At 40.1% G+C, this 21,336-nt stretch overlaps 1 long non-coding RNA gene and 1 pseudogene across 1 annotated transcript in view; one reads left to right on the top strand and one right to left on the bottom strand.

Moving 5' to 3' along the window:
• LOC135323342 (uncharacterized) overlaps positions 1-21,336 on the top strand; it is a 252,870-nt gene that overhangs the window by 86,407 nt on the left and 145,127 nt on the right. The window lies entirely within an intron of this gene.
• LOC105095299 (BTB/POZ domain-containing protein 9-like) lies at positions 12,425-12,997 on the bottom strand (annotated as a pseudogene).

Consider the following 21,336-nt stretch of genomic DNA (forward strand, 5'->3'; position numbering starts at 1 on the left):
TGCCCTATTTTGTTAAAAATTCTTCAAAACACCATCATAATACTTGTGTAACATAAACCTTTCCCAGTGATAAACATGCCATAATTTAACCAATTTTCTGGTGAGAGACATTTAGATATTTTTTTTTTTTAGTAGTACTTCTCTACCAAGAATAATTCTGACACAAATATCCTTGAACTTCTTTGTCAAAATACCAAACTACTAATTCCATAGAATAGATTTTTCTAAGTGAAATAGCTAAGTCAAAGAATATAAACTTTTGTAGGGTTTGGTAATATATTGTCAAAAGTAAATAATTCACACTCTCACTACCAGGATAAGAGAGTCCTGTCTCATCATACCCAAGTCAGCATTGGTTTTTTTTTTAATTTTGACTAATTTAATAAGCAAAACATTTTTATCAGCATTGCTAATAAATATATAAACATTTCCGTAGGTTTACTGATTATTTGTGTTTCTTCTGTGAAGTATCAATTCATGTCCTTCTGAGAATAGAAAGAATTGACTGTGGGGAGTGGGGAGGGGTACTAAAAAATGTTCACTTAAGGATCATTGAAATTAATTTTAGCATAAATTATACACATGCTCTACTGTGTAAACAACTTGAATACTATTCATTTCAGATGGATAAAAAACTTAAATATTAAAAAAAAAACAGTTCTGAGGGAGATTATGGATGATTTTTATTTTCAGTAAATCTTGAAAAGGCCTTAGTAGAAAAAACAAACAAACAAACAAGCAAAAACCTCAGAAACTATAAAGGAAAAAGTGGGAAAATTGGGCAACAGATTCAAAAGTGCATCACAAGTGGAAGTACATCCCTGATGGTGCAGAGCATGGTTACTGTTACAAGTTTTGCAGAATCAAAACACGAACCTTCTCTTGCTGCAGCTGACCGTGAACTTGTTCACTTAGCAGCTAGGCTGCATTAGCAGTGAGGGCTCTCCAGAGCCTCCGCTCCTGCTGAACTGCTTGCAGGCTGGGCTCCTTTATCTTGATTCTCTGTGTGTGTATGGCCTGCGTCTCCAAAGTCAGTATAGGTTTCAAGATGGCTGCTTTGGCATCATACATATTCTAGAAGCAGGAAGGAAGGTGGGACAAACAAGAAGAGGATGAAGGGTGTTCTCTGGTTCCTTTTAAGGAAGATACCTCCTGACATTTCTCTATACATATTATTGAACAGAAGTTACATACCAGGCTGTACTCAGCTACAAGCTCATCTAGAATTTGTGGATCCTCTCACTTGGAAAGAATAGGGGGGATAGATATTGGGAGAACAACCAGTAGGTTTTGTTACCCTCTCTGTATATAATAAGCAGTGTTTTCGTTAGTATACATGCCATTGTATTTCATGATAGTTAGAACTAAGGTATTTTATGTTCCTCAAAATACAGTAATATTTTAGTTGACTCTACCTATGGCAAGCAGAATTACAAACAGTAGTGTTATGGTATCTGATATTTTAGAGTTAACAGAAAAGTAATTGAAAGTATCACGAACTTCGCTTCTTGCATCTCTTGTGCTTCTGGCATCAAGCAAAAGAAAATGCCTTTGGGTGTTCCAAGTCCTAATTCTCTTCATTATAGCACAACAGGGCATCACAGCTTGTCCTGCAAACACACGCAGAGCCCTCAAGGGGGCCCTGCTACAAAGCTATGCACTCCCTTCCACCCCAGAAGGGTTCTTCCCGGCCCAGTTGTGTGAATTGAGGTAAGTAACTACAAATCTGTTGGTTTTTTTTTAATTGAGATATAGTCAGTTTAGAATGTTGTGTCAATATCTGGTGCACAGCATGATGTTTCAGTCATACATATATACATACATGTATTTGTTTTCATATTCTTTTTCACTATAGGTTACTACAGGATATACTCACCATTCATCAGTTCCCTGTGTTATACAGTAGAAACTTGTTGTTTATCAATTTTATATATAGTAGTTAGTATCTGCAAATCTCAAACTCCTAATTTATTCCTTTCTACCCACCCTTACCCCTGGTAGCCTTAAGTTTGTTTTCTATGTCTGAGTCTGTTTTATAAATAATTTCATCTGTGTCTTTTTACTAGATTCCACATATAAGTGATATCATATGATATTTTTCTTTCTCTTCCTGGCTTACTTCCCTTAGAATGACAATCTGCAGGTCCGTCATGTTGCTCCAAATGCATTATTTTATTATTTTTTATGACTGAGTAGTAGTCCTTTGTATAAATATACCACACTTCCTTATCCAGTTATCTGTTGATGGACATTTAGGTTGTTTCCATGTCTTGGCTATTGCAAATAGTGCTGCATGCACCACAAATCTACTTTTTAATAATTTTTCTTGAAATGCTGGTGAACAGTTCACAATTTCTCTCTAACTTCTTGTAAGATTCCTGGACCAAATTTGTCACAAGGCCCCAGGAACAGCTCATTTACTCATAAGTTCCTAGATTCCTAGACTGATTTGATGATTTGTTGGCTTTACTAAGGATCTTAATTTCTTCTCATTACTCACTATTCATCAAAACCAGCCATGCAAACTGACGGCTTTACCAAATGACCCAACAAGAGCTTATGTTAACATCCTTTGGATCATCTGGCATTTTGATGGGCTCAGGAAACAACTCAGACATAACAAGGACCCACAGTCACTGTTGTGATTTTGCATTTGCTCATTCAATCCCTTACACAGTTCTTCCCCAGAGAGGCTGGACACTGTGTAACTTGGGCCTTTACATTTTATGAAGAGGGGTCCACATTGGACCAAATTATCCAAATTATCACCAAGGGACAATGTGACTACAATTAAAATTGCCGTGTATTTGTTTCCCTCTTAATGACTTTTTGTAACAACATAGTCTTCTTCTTTCCAACAATAACAACAACAACCCAAAATACAAAAAAACTATCTTGAGTATTTTTGGTTTTGTTTTTGTCCTTCTCATATTTTCCTCTAATAATAATAGATGAAATTATTGAAAATACTAAAGTCTGAAAATACTACCTGAGATGCCCCCTTGATTGCATTTGAAGGTTGCTGGTTCTTGTCTACTAGATGCTAAGTTGTCTGAAAGACAGCCCAAATGGCTGTGTCGGGAAGTGAGGGGAGAGGGGACAGAGTGGTGGTGGGAAAACCTTAATTACAACACTGTGAAAAAAAAAATTCAGATTTTGACTTTTCAAATAGAGTATTGAATCATTTATATTATAAAACCATGATGTTAGCTGTCTTTCCTCATTTAGTTCTTAGGGAATTTATCAGTCTATTTCTACTTACTAACATTTTGATATTATTTAGCTCTGTATTTAAATAATGCTGATACAAGTACATAGTCATAGGTAGGATTTCTCCCTTTTAAGTGAAGTTCCGCTAGGTTGTTAATAGCTCATGACTCTCCAAACTCCTCTAGTTTATAGGAGAAATTATTTAATGAAGATGCAGATTGCTTGTGTAGCTTTGTTAATGTAAATGAGTAATGCATATTGATTTTGCATGGTGTAAAAATCTTTTTATTCATCTTATGCAAGAAAATCTGTTAAAGAATTATTAATGACATGATAATTGCTTTAAGATCTATGCCCTAATTAAAACAGTAAATTCTTTATTAAGTCCTTATTTTAATTAGATGTACAGAAAGACAATAATTTTTACAAGAAGCCCTGTGTAAAATAAAATTACCTCATTTGGAAATGCTTCAAAAAAAAAATCTGTAGTGTGCTCTGCAGAGAGGCAGCTGAGAACTTCCTGAAGTAAAACCACCCTGACTCCATTTCCACTCAAAATTAAGATGTCATCCTGACTGAATAAACTATTCAGTTTAATAAACTCAAATAAACTATTTTACATTTTTAGTGAAATACAACTCATCTGTACCAATAGGTTTCTGCTTCCACTTTTTTATTTAATTTCTGTTCCTTAAAAGTAGATATATTTTTAAAAGTTTGAAAATCTCAATTAAAGACAAGGAGGAAAATGAGCTTTTTGTCATGCAAATTACCTTCCATCAACTTGGTTCAGTTTGTTTTTGCAGTTGTACTTTGCTCTCTTCCTTCAGTTTGCAAGACAGTGCTTTTCAGTGATTTGTCCTGAGTTGTGTGTATAGAAAAACCACAACCGAAATCAATAACTGCCTTCCATTTATCATGTATTCCTTTTCTACCTGCTTTTCTGTCTTTAATTTGTATGCGTGATTATCTGAGGTAATGCTCCCTTGTGGCTAATGACCGCTGACTTGAGGGGGTGAGGTGGAGAGGTTAACATTCGAGTGCAGATCTTGAGCCACGCACTAGGCTGGGATCCTTCACTATTGTTTTTTAATCCTTATAACCACCAAAACTGGGGAAGTATGACTTCCATTTTATAGAAAAAGGAACTGAGGGGTGAGAGCTGCAACCATTTTGATCATTCAAACCAGAGGTCTAAAACTGGTGGCCTGTGGGCAATATCCAGCTTGCCATGAGATTTTTGTAAATAAAGTTTTATTGGAACGTAGACACACCTATTTGTTGTTATAACCATGGAGTTTAGAGGATAGTGAGAGAGAGCCTCTGACCTGCCAAACCTAATGTGTTTACTCCCTAGCTCTTAGGAGGAAAAGTTTGCAGATCCCTGGTCTAAACCAAGAGACTCAGAACTGCTCACACAGTTATACCTCCTCCCATTCATCAGACCCTATTGTATAGCACATTTTGTTTAAAATTACATATTTCTTTTTGCTAGCAGACTCTTCTGACTTCATCTCTTTATCTTTTTCCTTTTATTTGGATTCTCAGTATAGGAGCTTTTTCCTATGAGCAATGCTTCATCCCTTTTCTGAGTAGGCTGAAATAACATCTCTTTAGCCTCTCTCTTTGCTGTCATTGTTTATTTAACTCTGATCAGGTTGTTTAACTCAATATGGCATTTTGGACTTCAGCTAGTAAGAGGATTATTATAGCCAAGTATTGCTTCATGTTGCTCTTCTCATAACCTGAATTTCTTTCCTTAAATTTTCCCCAGGACAATGGTTATCTGACTCCTGGAGAAAGAGTCACCGGCATTCACAGTTTAGAAAAGCCAGCAACTATCACATAATAAAAATTAGATCAGAGGAGCATTATGTGCAGTCAGAGGTCCTGTACTTTCTTGCATGTAGAGAAAAGGGAGAGTAGAGGGTGGGGACAGGTTTTCCTACTTAGGACACATTAGTCAATGGATCATATAATGCCAAATAGATCCTCTTTTCTCACATTCGCTGCTTGTTATGCAGAGCAGCTTTCCCTGCAAAAAATGCTCAAAGATAGTGAAAACTGGAAACATTCTATGATGGTCAAGAACAGGTTAGAAATAGAATATCCATGCTGTGCAGCACTGTGCAAAATTAATAATATTGTAGAAGAAAATGCACTGACAATGACACATAGCAGGTTCTTAAATGTGTATGTTAATTTTATGATTTAAAACTTTAAAAAATACCTAATATTGAATATACACAGAAAAATGCATTGGAAGATCTATACCATGATATTAACAGTGGTTATCTTTGGGTGATGAAGTTATAACTGATTCTTTTGGGTTTTATTTATGCTTTTCTCTGTTTTCTCAGTAAATATGTATGATCTTTATAATCATAAGATTTTTTTTTTATGAGATAAAAAGGACACAGCTCGGGGATGTTATGGGTAGCTGGAAGAGTAACCATGCAACTGAACCATTAGTCTCTGTCCACAAGACTCATAAGGAAGGTGAGCGAATGATGGTGCCATTTTGTAAGTGTGGTCCTCCACAAAAGGTACTGGCTCTGCCCCATGCTCTCTCTCAGTCCCCCAACCCTGTTGTGAAGGATTTACCCCACCCTCACAAGGGCAGGCCCTCTCAAAATTCTCTCAGCCTGGACCCTGTTACCTACTTTACTCTCTGCTGATCTGACAAGCCTGTACAATTTATTTGAGGATTTTGTTGAGGTGTTCTTCATGGCCTAGTAAAAATGTGTAGTCCCTCTAGGGAATAAATTTTAAATCAAAGCTATAAAACCAAAATTATCTACCATTTCTCATTTCTTTTGTATCCTTATTTTGGTCTACTTGATCTGCTGAAGATTGGAAAAGTGTGTTCAAAGCTCCTCTAAGGAATAGTTAAGGTAAATGAAATGTTTAAACTAGACAAGGCCTTTATTCAAGGAAGAGTTAGAAAAAAAAGATGAACTTGGCTGCTTTGGGCACCTCAGTGTTCCTGCAACACATAAGCTCCTCACAGCTGTTAAGGGGTGTAGTAAGAGGGGAGACGAGGAGAGACGAGGGTTGGAGAGGGAAGAAAGTCAGCATTGACCTGTTTGTGGAACACCTGCTGTTCTTGGGCTTTTCACAGTAAGTCTAGCATCCTATTCCTAATCAGCTCTGTAAAGATACATGGTAATTAATTGACTGCTAATCAGCCAGGCTGATGCCTCCCGAAATTGTTGTGGCTTTCTTCTGTCTGATGAGTTATCCACTGGATTTGCTTTCTGTCCTTGATCAGACACCTACCACAGAACATCCCTTGGTCTTGGATCCCAAATTGAACTGAAATCAGAAATAAAGTCCAACAAGAAATCAGTCATTTTGAGTGGCGAAACATACTGTGTCCTTTTTCCCATAAGCTCTGTCTAATTTCCAGGGATATTTGGACCTGGGGGGTGATGGGTAAGGGGACTCTTCACAGAGAGGAGGAGGTGACGTTTCCATAGTGGGTGCCCCTATTTTGCTGTGAGCAGAAGGAGGAAGATTTAAAAGCTTGTGATCTCTTGCAAATAGAATTTGTGAGGCGTGAAACTTTTTTATTATCGTCCCTTCCTGTGGAACCTCAACCCAGTGTAATTTTCATGGACAATTAAACTAGGAATAATATAACGGTATTGATAGTAATAATAATAATAATAATAATTAACACTACATACATGCCATGTACTGTTTGAGGTATTTTGCATATACTGACAGTTTTAAGACTTACTATCATTCGTACAATTTTACTTCTGAGAAAACTGAGGCACGGGGAGTCTTGTCCAGGATTAAACAGCTTGCAAGTGTCAGAGCCAGGATTTGAACCTTGGCAGCTTTCTGCAGGCCATTAAGCTACACTGTTTCTTACATGACTGTTAAGTGTGTTCCTGTCTATATGATCTATAGGCAAAATTCAAGAGATAGTTATTGAGATTCAGTGGTGTGTGAGGCACCGGACTAACTGTGGTATTATTTTTTTCTTAGAAATAAATCCATCCCTTATTTTAATTGCTTAGAGTTTAGTAGAGAAATTAAGAAAAGCCTGTAGAGTATACCTAAAGTGCAGAAGGAAATTCATGGTGAGAGAAGAAGCAGAACACAGTAGCAGTGTTCTGACACTAAAGGCAGAACCAGCTGCAGTGGCCTCTAGTAACATGTAGTGGCCGTGTTCTGTCCTGTCAGTTACACATCCTACTTGTTGTGTTTTCCAACGTCCAGTATAAAGAACCAGAGACTTTATTGTCAATTGTTGTGCCTCAGAGCTGGGCTTAATCCACCTGAAGTGTGTTACCCTTTGTCCCAAGGCTTGTGTTGACTCTCAGGTTTATAAAACACGCTTCAGTCCTAACATGAAGCCACAAAACAGGGAGAATGTGGAAGACAGTGACAGCTCATTCATCACCCTTATTTATTTACTTAAGCTAAATGATGTGTCTGGTTTTTTTTTGGTAGCGTTAGTATTTCACTTTCTCTCTGCCTTGCTCTGAGTCTTTGATTTCCCTGAATATAGGAGTGTACTGTACTTCCTCGCGTTTTGAGGCACAAGCTCAATTTGACTTTACTCTGTGGGACCTTAGATATTTCTGACAGTGTCCAAATCTTAACAGTGCAAAGCATCATGGGAGGACCCAAGTCAAGCACTTGCCACAATGACCTGAGTCAGAGAGGACAGGCCCAATTATTATCAGCGATTATCAATGATCTGGGTTTTTGGGTTTTTTTTTTTTTTTTGGTAGTTTTTATTGGACTCCAAACCTCAGAAGCCATTTCTTTCACACCCTCCTGAGTTGACTCCTGTGACAAGGCAGAGAGAGTGTGTCTGGCAAAGAAAATTGCTTAATACAAAGTTGGGTAACTGTAGGTCATTTGGGGCAAGTCCAAATTGTGAAATTTGGTTGAAATGTATTGGTGGGCTAACTGTGGATATGGACTGATGAAATGAAAGCTAGTGCTTGGCTGTATTATGTGACTGTTTAACATTTGATTTGCTTATACCTCAAACAAACAGAAAAGACATATCCTCTGAGAACGATGTAAAAAGTGTGGTTCTTTAACATAATAGGCTTACCAAGAAGTTAAAAAACCACAGTCATATCTGGACTTTGAATCTACTTTGCCTGCGTATCTTATTTCAGACTCATTCTTACCTGATAACATACTTGCCCGTCACTAATAAGTATTCAAATCAATTTAAATATGAGTTCAGGTAAAACATAATTGTTGCATCTAGAGTGGGTTAGATGTTTAACATATTTCACAGTTAAATTTAAGTTTAGATTATCTGCCGTTTTGAATTATTTACCCCTCTGCTTTTAGTTATTGCAAAAAAATGTTCAATTTACTAAAATTCTGAGTTTATCTTCAAGATATTCATCCCCCAAAGTATACAAGCAGTATGAATAATTTCATGGCCTATGTCACTCTCTGTGTGGTATTCTAGGATGCAGGCATTCAGTATGAACTCTATTGGGATTCTGTTTTCCCTGGCTCAAGGCAAATATGTTCTTTGAAATGTAGACATGTATAATTAAATATGACTAGTGGATTATGCGAATGAAATCTATTTTTCTTTGTAAAACAACTTGAAAAACAGGACTTAAAGTTCCTCAAGGTTTTCTTTGAAGGTCCTAGTCTATTTAAAACCAATAGTTAGATTCACCTGTACCTAGAATAGAATACACTCTAATATTTATTAATAAAATGTTAACATGTTTAAGTATTTAAACACATTATTAAAACACAGTTGCCAATTTTGTTCCTTTCAAATATAGTGCTTAATGGATCTAAAGGATCAAACTTTTGAATGAACAAAACATACTTATTCACGAGCAATTTTCGTGATTCACAGGTATAAACAGATTGAGTTTTTTGCTAGGCAGATCAGCAGAATCTGTTGCTATGAATTGTTGATGGTTGTTGAAAAGGCAAAACATGTTAAGGAATCATCTTCTTTTGAATAGGAGGAGCATATTTATATCTGAAGAATAGAGTATCCAAATTCATTGCCACGTTCGCAAATGTCACATACATTTCCAATCTTCTGTGCTGAGTGTAATAACGTCACATTAGGACTATGGAACGGGGGGCCATGGCCTTCAGCAGTGAGAGCCAGCTCCAAAGAACAAGCAGAGCCAAGCATACCTCGCAGACACCAGGATAGGATGTCCAGGGCCCAGCAGAACAAGGGACATCTCCATGGAGGCCAGTGAGGAAGGAGGGTAGGGTAGCACAATAACCAGAATCATACTGAACATCTTTCCCCCAGCCTTGGGGTGGCACCTTAGTCCTGCCAGACCATCAAGAACCTGGGGAGGCAAAGGAATAGGAGAATGTAGAAGCAATTAGGGTACGTACCAAAAAGAGAGTTATTCAGATGGGATTGTATTGATGTCAGAGATGATATTTGAACCTGGAGGTGATAAGAAGTACTACTTTTTTTTGGAACAGAGTATTTTATATCCTCATTCTACCTTCCAGTGTGTGTACGCTCTGAAGGTGTTTCAAGGTCAAAGCTTTGTTACTTTGTTTACTTTATTATCTGAAGCAAAGCTTCATCAAGTAAAGTTCAGGGTAATACAGGAGCAGAGAGGAGAAGTATGAAACCCAGACGGGGGACAGGCAAGGGAGGGGTGAGATCAAGGAAAGTTTCCCTAAAGAGGGGTTGCTTGAGCATTATCTCAGCATCAGGAAACCAGATGATGGCAGAATAAGCCCCGGAACACAGTCATCCTTGCTTTTAATTTGGTGTCCTTTACACTGCGTGTCTTACTGCCAGCCCGCTACAGCCATCCCGCTCACTGCCTGGCACCAGACACAAAGGAATGATTATAAGCAAAGTCACTCCTGCAAGAAAAGAAAATCTGATCAGTTGTGGATTTGATTTTACTACCTGAGAGCAAAGTCGATTCACACAAATCACAAAGTGGCTTAGAACTCCGGACGAGAAGAACACATCCATCACTGCATAAGCCCAGTGAAGGTTGGGGTTCCATGTGAAACATATTTTGGTGGGATGTTGCAAAAAAGCCCATGTGGAACTGGGGAAGTGCAAATAACTGCTTAATCTGCAAAGGCTCGTCCGTCTCTTAGGAAAAGAGTATAATGGAACAACTGCACATGAGTAATACTAGCCCTCTGGCGGCCCGGGGATGCTGCTTAGCCCGGCAGACTCAGTCCCACGAAGCTAAACACTTTGTTCCCACATCAGCTGGGGCCTCTGCAGACCTGTGTCCTTGGCTCTGGGTCAGATGATAACATAATACTTACGGTAAGGGAGCCAGCGGAACAAGAAACCAGAAGGGCAAGAATGTTTCAAAGCACAACTGTTAAACCCAGGAGACACGCCCCAGGTGTGCCTTGGCCCTGCATTTGGAGTGTCTTATTGAAGAGAGTTTACACATCTCAGCAGAGGGGCCAGGAAGGTCCAAGGTGATGGACACAATTATGAAATGAGTTACTGTTGCCCAGGTTTCCCCACTGCTACTACTGACTGATAGGGGTTATTTGTTCATTGAAGAATGACCAGAAATGCTTATATGGTTCTTCTCATAGTGGGCCTAAATGCTCTTGTCCAGAATTTAGAGATTGTTTGGGGTTGTCGAGGCCATTCATCCTGGCTTGGGGTCTTTGTCACAGTTTGGCCTCTGGAACAAGATAAAATAGAGCTCACAGATATTGTCTCCTGTTCCCCAAATTGCAGACTTGTCCACCCCTCGACACACAGGATTCAGTTAGTAGCCCCTTCCCCACCGCCCCTCCTTAGCCAAAATTAAATTCTGTTTTATAGTTCCCCTCATTGCTTGAGCTTTTAAAAAGTCTTTCTGTTCTAACTTATTTTCTTTGACTTGTTAATTGGCCTTTTACTCAGTGTTTCAACGTACCTCTCCTGAGGTGGCTGTTCTGGGTACTCGGGGAACCTGCCCTCATGGATTCACAATCTAGCAGGGAAGGTTGTGAATTTCTATTTCAAAAATAAGTACAGTTACACAGACTAGTCTACAAAGAATCCAACATAGTATTTCATATTTAATAAGACTATTGAAAGAATTACAAATCCTAGGCACAGAAATGTACAGGGGGATCCTGAGAATTGATGAATTTTCTAGTCTGGTTGGTACAAAAGCTCAGGTAGAAGAGCAAGCTTGTGTCTATATTCTAACCTCATTCCAGGAGTGGAAGCTTGCCTAGGTCTACATTTCAGAAATTTCTCTTAATCATTAAATAAGCCAGTCTCCTCTCAAGGATGGCACAAATGGTAGTCGTGAGAGTTTCCCCTGGGTATTATTTAGAAATTTCATTAAGGTACAAGTAATAGTAGGTTCAACAACAGAGCTGTTAACAAAGTCAATAGTGAGTCATCTGGGGCTGCTGCTGTAGGTCCATGACATCATTAGTGTCCTAGCAGGTTTGCTTTCTTCTGCTCCTTGTATTTTAGGGTATGGCATTCGTTCTCAGGGTCATGATTCTTTTTTTTAATTTATTTTTTATTTTTTTATTTTTTTTTTTATTTGCTCACTGTGTATTTGGTTGAACTTCCTCAAAGGACTTTCCTTGTCAGACAAGGTGCCATGATGAGCTGCACTGGCGCCTTGTCGAGGAGATCCATCCCCACGCTCAACCATTCAAAGCTAAGGAAGGAAAATTACAGCGTCAAGAGGGATTAAAACAAGCAATTTGCTGTTTGAGCCTTTCAGAAAGATCTGGAACACCTATGGTTCAGCAAACGGAGGAGTAACTAAAAGAAATAAAAGATCATTTAGTTGCCAGGGCAGTGTGTTCCATAAAAGTAAACACTGTGGAACCCATTTCCTAAAGGGTGCCTCTGGGTCACAGAGGCCTCATACATCTCTTCCAGCCCCATGTGTTCGTGTGCCGTTTCCGTATTCCGACTCGGGCCTGTGTGATACTTCCTTCTGTGCCCTCTGCGGGGTTAGATTAGAGAGGTAGGGTGTTAATGGTGGAGTTGATGAAGATTGAAGACCCACTTTCTTCCCCTGGAGACCAGCCTGATTTGAACAAATTGAGGAGAACAAAGCAGCCCCTTTGTGTCCTTGGGAGAAAACCTGTTCTGTGTCATTTCTGCAGCCAGGTGTGCTCCTCCAGGGAGTGGGGGAAGGGGCAGTCTAAAAAGATCCCTGCTGGGGCGGACGCAGGTCCTGGCGCCACCTGGGCCCACCGGAGTCACTTCACATGTGCGACTTCTTTATTGGTGCTGCCGGTTGGAAGAGAGTGAGTTGAAACCTGGGCTGGGGGGCAGTAGGTTGCCACTGGGGGCCTGCAGGGTGTGGGGGTTGAGTTGCTGACTGGCCGAGCTGCTGTCCTCTGTCCCCAGTTCCTCGCTGTTTTCCTCCTTCTGGCCGCTCTGCTGCTCAGGACACTCAAAGTGGACACAGTGGAACACCTCATTTGCTATGTTGTGTGTCCCAACGATCTAGATGAAGGAGGCTGGCTGTCTTTCAAAAGTTACTGACTGCCAGGACTTGCAAGAGACTTTGGATCTGCCGGCTACCATGGTCCACTGCTGCTGGTTGGTGGAAACCTCAACGTAGTAGCTATAGCTCTGATCGTCACAGTCCCACAGTAATAACCGTATTGACCCAATCATGTATGGCTGTGCCAGCTGAACCACAATTGCACCACTTCCTAGCTGATGACACTTGTAGCCAGAATCCCAGTCATAATTCTTGGTGTCCCCATTCAGCAAGGCATTTCGGCTCCAACTGACTCCTTCAATCACACTGGCACAATCGGCAATTGTTGCAACGTTCTCCATGAGAACCAATCAGGTTGCCAATTACTTGCCCCATGGTCTTAATTTGGATGTCCAAGTGGTCGCCTTGGTGGATCTTCTTGAGTCCAAAGAGACAGAGCGATAAAGGGGAGAATGAGAAAAGATCAAGGGTAGAAAAGCCTTGGGCTCGGTAGGCTCCTTCATGGCTAGAGCACTGGTCTCTGCGAGATCCTACAGGCAGCGTCAGCCACCTCCTAAGGGCTACTTGAATCTGCATGGCGCAGGAGAAACTCCCTGCCACCCTCCAAAGAGAGGGGAGCCATAACCCAATAGGCAGATCAAGATTATGCCCTTTGAGCCCTGTTTATGTAAATGCCCCACTTTTGGGTGCCAAAGATATGATGCAGGAAAACAGATGTGGGGCATGAGAAGGGCCGAGTCCCAGGTCTTGGTTGAGCCCCTGGGATGTGCCCCACCAAGTGTGGGTCCTTGGCTTCGTGCAGGAAAGAATTCAAGAGCGAGCCACAGTTGAGTGAAGGTAGATCTATTCAGAGAGATACATTGAAAGGCAAGAGAAAGGCCACGAGGTGTGGGGGTTGGGTGCTCAGATTAAAAGTAGGTACACTCCATAGACAGAGTGCGGGCCATCTCCGAAGAGGGAGAGAGAGAGAAGTGGCCATGATCCTTTTTTTTTTAATTGAAGGATGGTTAATTTACAATGTTGTGTTGGTTTCTGTTGTACAGCACAGAGATTCGGTTACATATATATATATAATATATTCTTTTTCATATTCTTTTCCATTATGGTTTATTATAAGATATTGAATATATTTCCCTGTGCTATACTTTAGGACCTTGTTCCTTATCTATTTCATATATAGTAGTGTGTATCTACTAATCCCAAACTCCTAATTTACCCCTCCCAACTCCCTTTTCCCTTTGGTAACTATAAGTTTGGCTTCTGTATCTGTGAGTCTGTTTCTGCTTTATAAATATGTTCATTTGTATCATATTTTGGATTTCCCCATATAAGTGATATCATATGGTATTTGTCTTTCTCTGTCTGACTTACTTAGTATGATAATCCATCCATGTTGCTGCAAATGGAATTGTTTCATTTTTATGGCTGAATAATATTCCATTATTTGTATATACCACTACTTCTTTATTCATTCCTCTGTTGATGGACATTTAGGTTGCTTCCATGTTTTGCTGTTGTAAATAGTGCTGCTGTAAACATTGGGGTGCATGTATCTTTTCAAATTAGAGTTTTCATCTTTTCTGGATATATACCCAGGAGAGGAATTGCTGGATCATATGGCAACTCCATTTTTAGTTTTTTAAGGAACCTCCACACTGTTTTCCATAGTGGCTACACCAACTTACATTCCTACCAAGAGTGTAAGAAAGTTCTCAGGATAATGATGCTTAAATGATTCTTGGAGCTTCAGCCATTACATTTGATTTCCAGGTGGAAAGTCAGAAGACAAGGGGGAAAAGTTGTATTTTAAAAGCATATTTTCCCGAAACTCTACCAAACAACTTATGCTTATATCCGAGTGGCCAAAACTGTCTATGTGGCCAGCTTGATTTCCACTCCCTGTAAAATCTGTTAGCAAAGTTTTAAGCAGGGAGTGGGTACTAGACAGACTAGCGTGCTCCATCACCCTGCTGCTGTGACACGAGGAACTTGTTGAAACCTCTTAGCTGTGAGAGAAGGTATGTGGGAATAGCAGCTGGAAATCAAGCAAAGAAGATCAAGGCCTAAGGGCTCTCCCCTCAGAGAGCCACGTGCCAGCTCTGCTTTGGCAAGCTTAAAAAGAAATTTGTGACTAACTTCTAGAAGTTGGTGCTAAGAAGCTTCAACACATTTTTCTCCTTAAATAGTTGGAGTTTTGAAAACCTTGAGGAACATTTTATATGCATGTGTATAACATATATGTGGTTTTTTTGTAGTAATATAGATTTCTAATATCTACTTCATCACATAAACATGGAAGATTGTACACTCCTCTCTTAGAGAATAACTAATGTGGTATTTTTAAAATAGTGACCCAAGAGCAAATTTGCTGATTGAATTATGATACTTATTTAATAAATTGGGGGAGATTTTAATTTTTAAAAGTGACTTATTTTTGGGAGCACTTTTTTCAGCTATTAAATATGGTATCCTACCCTCTACCCAAAATACTCTTCATTTCTTATTATACCAAATATTGGTGGTAGAGGAATATTGACATATGAAAATGCATAATCCTTTACATATAATCCTATCTCATCTTAAAAGCATAACACAGAAACCTGTTTAAATGATGCAATCAGTTTAAATGAAACGTGCAAAGTTACAATAAATCAACCATTAGCATTAACAAGGGGCATCAGTTAGAGTCCCAATAGGAAACAGTACACTCAAAGCTAGCTATTTCAAGGAGGATCCCTTTTCAAAGAAAGCATTTACAAAGGTGGGAGTAGGATTTGGGAGAGTCACAGAGGTAGTGCAAGGACCTGGGCCAAACAGTGGAGGGAGAGTTATTAGCTCTTCTAGATCTGAAGGAGACAAAAGTAGAAAGATGCTAGCAGAACATAGAGGGAGAGAGTTGTGTGAGGAAAGTTGTCTTGAAGTAAAGTGGTTTTAGGTCCAGGGACACAGCCACCTCTACTGATCTCAAAGGAGGGAAGCCAAGGAATAAATACCCTGATCTCCTGCTGGAGCTTCCATTAGCCAAATCCAGCCAGCTGGCAGACTGCCTAGGAGCCCCATGATACTGTCCAGCCAGAAGAGCCCTGGGGCAGAGAGCAGAGGGAACAGGGGCGATAGTGGACCTGGAGGGGTAAACAGAAGTCATCCCACACAACAAGTTAGGGACGTGTCCACCTGTCACGTGCAATTCTCTACACCTTGAGATACCAAAGGCTCCTCTTCTTGAGGGAACATGTAACATCATGCTCTGTTTGTCAACCTAATAAATCTGGTATCACCAAGGATATTTCAAAGCTACTCTGCTACCTTTCCAGAAACCACCTACAAAAGCTAATTAATGGTGCACTCTTGTTAACACATGCAGATTTGATATTATTAGTCTAATTAAAAGGATTTTAATAGTCTCACCCCCCCACTGATTCCTACATATTCCAAAGTAAATTAAACCCATTAATCAAAGTGGTAAAAATGATAAAAGGTACAGGATACAGGCAAAACTGAGGGGAGACTAACAGCCCTCATTATGTTTAATTTTGTTCCCCAGCAAAGGATAATAAATTCAAATTGTAACATCACAGTAAAACATTTAATTATTCAAGAGCAGGGCAAGACACATTATAATTAGCTCCCTATTATGCATCTTCATTTAGGTGGTAATAGATGCAGTTGAGGAGCCCAGCCCGTCTTAAGCTTAAGATTTGAAGTGAGATCTCAACCACTCTGTCACCTTGGAAAAATGTCCCCATTGCCTAGAGCTTGCCTTGAGTTGTGGGTGGGTGAGTTGAGGTTTGGTGTTCCTGATTCATTCTCAGTCCACCAGATATCAGCTGAGTGCCAGCTGTGTTAGAGTTCTGGGCCTTGTGGTGCAAACAGTGAACAAGCAGGGTAAGTGCCTCCCCTCATGGATCTGACATGAGGATTGGAACAAAATCCGTGCTTCTTCTCTTAGCCTTGAAGCTCTCCCTGAGCTGTCCCCAACCTGCTACTTAGACTTCATCCTATGCCACCTGCCTCCTTGCTCGCTGTGCTCCTGCCACCAGACCTTTTGCTGTTTCTCCAGCATGTCATTCATGCTTGTCCCTATTTCACATTTGCTCCTCTGTCTATCTAGAATGTGGTTCCCCCCAGATGTCCATGTGACTGTTTCCTTCTTATCATTAAGTTCTCTCTTAATAGAGACCCCTGTCCTGACCACCTTTCTCTAAAAAAGCACCCCCCAAATCCAGTTAACCTACTTTTAAAATATTCTTTATGTCACCTATCACTATCCAAAATTAACTTCCTTGTTTATTCACTTATTGTTCATCTCTTCACTCATCCTCAGTAGACCACAAGCAACACAGGACAAAGGACCTTGTCTGTCCTCTTCACTGTATTCCCAGTATATGTGTATCCTGGCACATAGCAGGTTCTCAATAAATATTTGTGAGTATGGCTGATCATACTTTCCAGAGATTATGACAGTGATTTCTCGTATCCCACATGTTTTTCTAAAAACTAGTCACATTTCCATCAAGAGGATCTGAAAAGCAAGGGTGCTTTTAATTGGCTTGCAACCAGTAGAGTACGGTGGAAGTGATAGTCTGTAACTTCAGAGGCTAAATCATACAAGGTGACACATCTTGTCTTTGGAGTCCAAATTAACCCCCATGGAAAGGCGCTGAAACTATGTGAAGAGAGTGAGATACCCATTCATATTCCAGCTGCCCCAGCTCCATACTCTCCCAGCTCCAGCCACCATCTGACTTGAAACCAAATGAGAGACCCTGAGCCAAAACCACCCAGCAGAGCCTTTCCAAAATTTCTGACCCCTAGAAATTAGGAGAGATAATAACATGATTATTGGTGCTTCAAACCACCGAGTTTGGGAGTGATGTGTTACACAGCAGTAGATAACCAGGACAGACAATGACAGGCTGACTGAATGAATGAGCTAACAAATGCAGCTTATTTCTTTCCATCAGATTCAGAATGGAGAGAAGAACGTGCCATTAGGATGGAAGACTATGTTTTAGAGATCTGTGTGTCTAAATAGAAATCAAATACTTCAGCAAAATTCCGATATCATGTGCCCCCAATATAATAGATTCAGTTATTCTGTTGATCAAATACTATCCCCTCCAGAATAGCATAAGACATTTTTACCTACATAGAAATGATGTGAGACAAACTTTGTGCCCAATCACAAGTTAGCACTTTTGCATGGTAGATATTGCTAATTATTTATGGCATTCTTTCTTGCTAACTATGGCCTCACAGTCCTTTCCAGACAGCCATTAATAATTGATTAATGTTGGCACTCGAGATTATTTCCATACCAGCCTTAAGGAGACCCCAACATCCCAAATGATCATCACAGGTTGTTTTCATTCCCCACCCATCACCACCCCTTTCCTGGGATTTCTGCAGTGACATCAGAACTAGGGAAAGCAGGAGAATTTTGAAAGTTGAAAGCATTTGGGCTTGTCTGTCAACTCTTCTGCAATTCTGTGGGAACATCTGTTTCCATCTTGGATGAGGGAGGCAGCATTTATTTAAAGGATTTGGAAATTATCCCTGATTGACAAGCAGACTTGGAAATCTCTATTGATAAGAATGTGCAGAGAATTTGTAGAATTGTTGGGATGGTGCAAGCATTTTTGAAACTTTGTCAACTGGTTTCTGTTGGGAAACAGTGGATCATTCGTTCTGAAAGGAATTTTTTACTCATAATTGCTTCACATCTTTGTATCTCTCTTTCTCTTTCTTCCACGTGCATGTGTCTGTTCTTCCATAAAAATTGACGTGGTGTCATTATTCATTTCCATTTAAACTGAGGAAGTCTAAATTCTTTTAACCAAAGGTGTTTATCATCTCAAATACTGCCTTCATCAAGCGATCTGTCCTAGCTCCCTGTACAGTTGGTTACTCTTTCAGAATTCTAATACTGGTTAGCATCTCAGAGACTTTCACTATTCTATGTGATATAATTATTTTTGCAATTACTTTAACTCCTCCAATTATACTGAACTCCTTGAGGGCAGAATCCATTTCTAACTCATCTTTATATTCCTTGCAGAGTCTGCTAAATAAGCGATTCAGAGGACCCTAAATGTCAGTGCTGCTTTGCCACTCAAATTTCTTCTAATTCATCCCACATCTCCTTTTCACAGAAGTCCATTTGTAATCTGAACATAAAAGCATATCAGAGGACCGTTCTGATGAGTGGACTATGGTTGTTAACTGGTGACATACCTGAGTATTTCACCTACAGCAGGTGGATTTGGAAACGAAGGGGAGGCATATACTGTTTGTCACAAAATTTGGAGGGTTTGGAACTGACGTTTAGTGCCCAGGATCCAAGGATGCTAAAAATTGAAATGTGAGGAACAAATCTATGTAACAAGAAATCGTCCTGCTAAACCATAAGTAACATCCCTAGTGAGACCACTGTTGGACTATTTACCTGGCTGTTTTAATAACAGCCCTTATTATTTTCACTTATTTTATGCCAGACACTAGCTGAAAGATTTACCTACCCAGAATTCTCCAAGTTTAGTGTGCATACATTCACCTGGAAGATAAGTTACAATACAGATGACTGGACCCCACCCCAGGCATTTCTGATTTAGTAGGTCTGGGATGAGACTGAAAAAATGGCATTTTTTTACAACTTCCCAGGTGACACTGATGCTGCTGGTCCAGAGACCACATTTTGAGAACCACAGACCCGCTGATATTTAACATCTTAGTTTAACCTGTTAGTATTTAACTTCGTTATTATCCTCTGAGTTATGTTCTACAGTGTTTCTGTTTTTGAGATGAGAAAGCCAAATTAGAGAGGTTAGGTCTACCACTTGTTCAGAAATACACAATTAGGATGTTATGAGTATTGTTTAATATGTGTAAGAGTGAGCCAAGAGATTCATTAGCTTGGGCAACGTGCAGAGAGGTTGAAGTGAAGGCTCTGCAGCCAGGCTACTTGGGTTCGCTGTATGACCTTGAGAAAATTACTTAAGCTCCCTGAGCCTCAGTTTCCTCGATTTGAAACAGTGATGATAATGGTCCTCTCTCATAGGAGTGTTGCAAAGATGGACTGAGATAATGAATGAAAAGCTTAGGATGTTGTAGTAGGGAAGAATAGAGTGAAAAATAGATCTCAAGTTTACGTCCCAGTGGAAGAGCCAGATAATAAAGCTATAAAGATATAAGTAAGGAATGCCAAACACTAAAAGTGCTATGAAGAAACAGAATAGAAGGATGACTTGGAGACGAGACATAGGGATGTTGAGGTCTCCCAGGGCTCTTCCAGAGAGAGGACATTTGAGCTGAGATATGAATGACAAGGAGCCAGTTACGTGAATCTGAAGAATGAGTGTCCCAGGCAGAGGCAAGAATAGGTACAAAGGCTCAGAGGCAGGAGTATGGAAGAAAGCTGGAGCGGCTAGAGTGGAGTGAGTGCAGGGAGTTGGGGTAGGGTTGGGGGAGGCAGAGAGGGGGAATAGTAAACGGGGAAGGGATGGCATCAGAGATGGCATCATGGTAGTGTTGATTACCACCAACCTCATAGGGCATGATTATGACAAGTCAGCATTGTATTCTAGACAGTGAAAAGCTACTGGAGGGCTTTAAGCAAGGGAGTGACTTGAGTGGACTGGATATTTAACAGATCAGTTTTATTGCTATATTAAGAATGGATTATAGCAAGCAAGAGTGGAAGCATGTAGACCGGTTATGCAGGAACCTGGGAAATGAAAGAGCAGTTCTTATTTCCACTGCGGTTACTTTTGTGGATGTGTTGCGCCTGCAGAGGTAGGCTTCAGAGCTCAGCCAGCCATCAACGCCAAGCTGCCCTCTAATTTCTTCTTCCCATTTGTTTGACAGTGCTCATGTGAAAGGATGCACTGGCTCCTCAATGTAATTGTGAAATGTGAAAACTGTACATTTGATGAGATTAAATTTTATATACAGCTAAAAAAAGGTGTAGACCAAGTAGCTTGGACTAGGGCAGTGACCAGAGACATGAAAAGAAGTGGGTTCAGAGGGTCTGTGGCTCCTTGATAGGAAATATATATGGAGGAGCAGGGTATTGGATTTAATAACAGTGTGGAGGGCAATACAGTCTGCTACAACAGGGTTAGCTAAGGTAGAAACATGTTTGGAGTTTAAAATAAAATGCTCTGTTTGGGGGATGTGAGATGCATTACAGCAGGCTACAAGGAAAGTTTGGGGGTTATGGATAAGTTCATTATCTTAATTGTGGTGTTGACTTCCCACACATATATAGAGGCTAAAATTCATCACATAACATGCTTTAAGTATGTGCAGTAAGTCAGTTATACCTCAGTAAACCTGTATTTTACAAAGCTGTGAAGAGGATCATAATTTGCCAGGCCAAAATATGCCATTTTGTCTTAAGAATTATTTTGTACTGAAGACATTTGAGTTCCTGAAATACCATGTCTGCCTAAAAGTAGAACCTCCCAAAAGAACTCAACTGTCATAAATCCCACCCCCGGGAGCAACTCTAGTCTCCTCTTCTGGGAGAGAAGTTGGCACCACACCCAGACAGACATTCTCACAAACTATCACTGTCCTTTCTCCCATCTATTCTCCTAGTGGCCCATTTATCTTCCCCTGAAAGTCTTCTGTGTTTCTGTAAGGGCCCCTTCTTCCCTCCCTCTTAAGAAATCATTTGTTCTCC

The sequence above is a fragment of the Camelus dromedarius genome, chromosome 17, assembly GCF_036321535.1.
Source record: "Camelus dromedarius isolate mCamDro1 chromosome 17, mCamDro1.pat, whole genome shotgun sequence".
NCBI lineage: Eukaryota > Metazoa > Chordata > Mammalia > Artiodactyla > Camelidae > Camelus > Camelus dromedarius.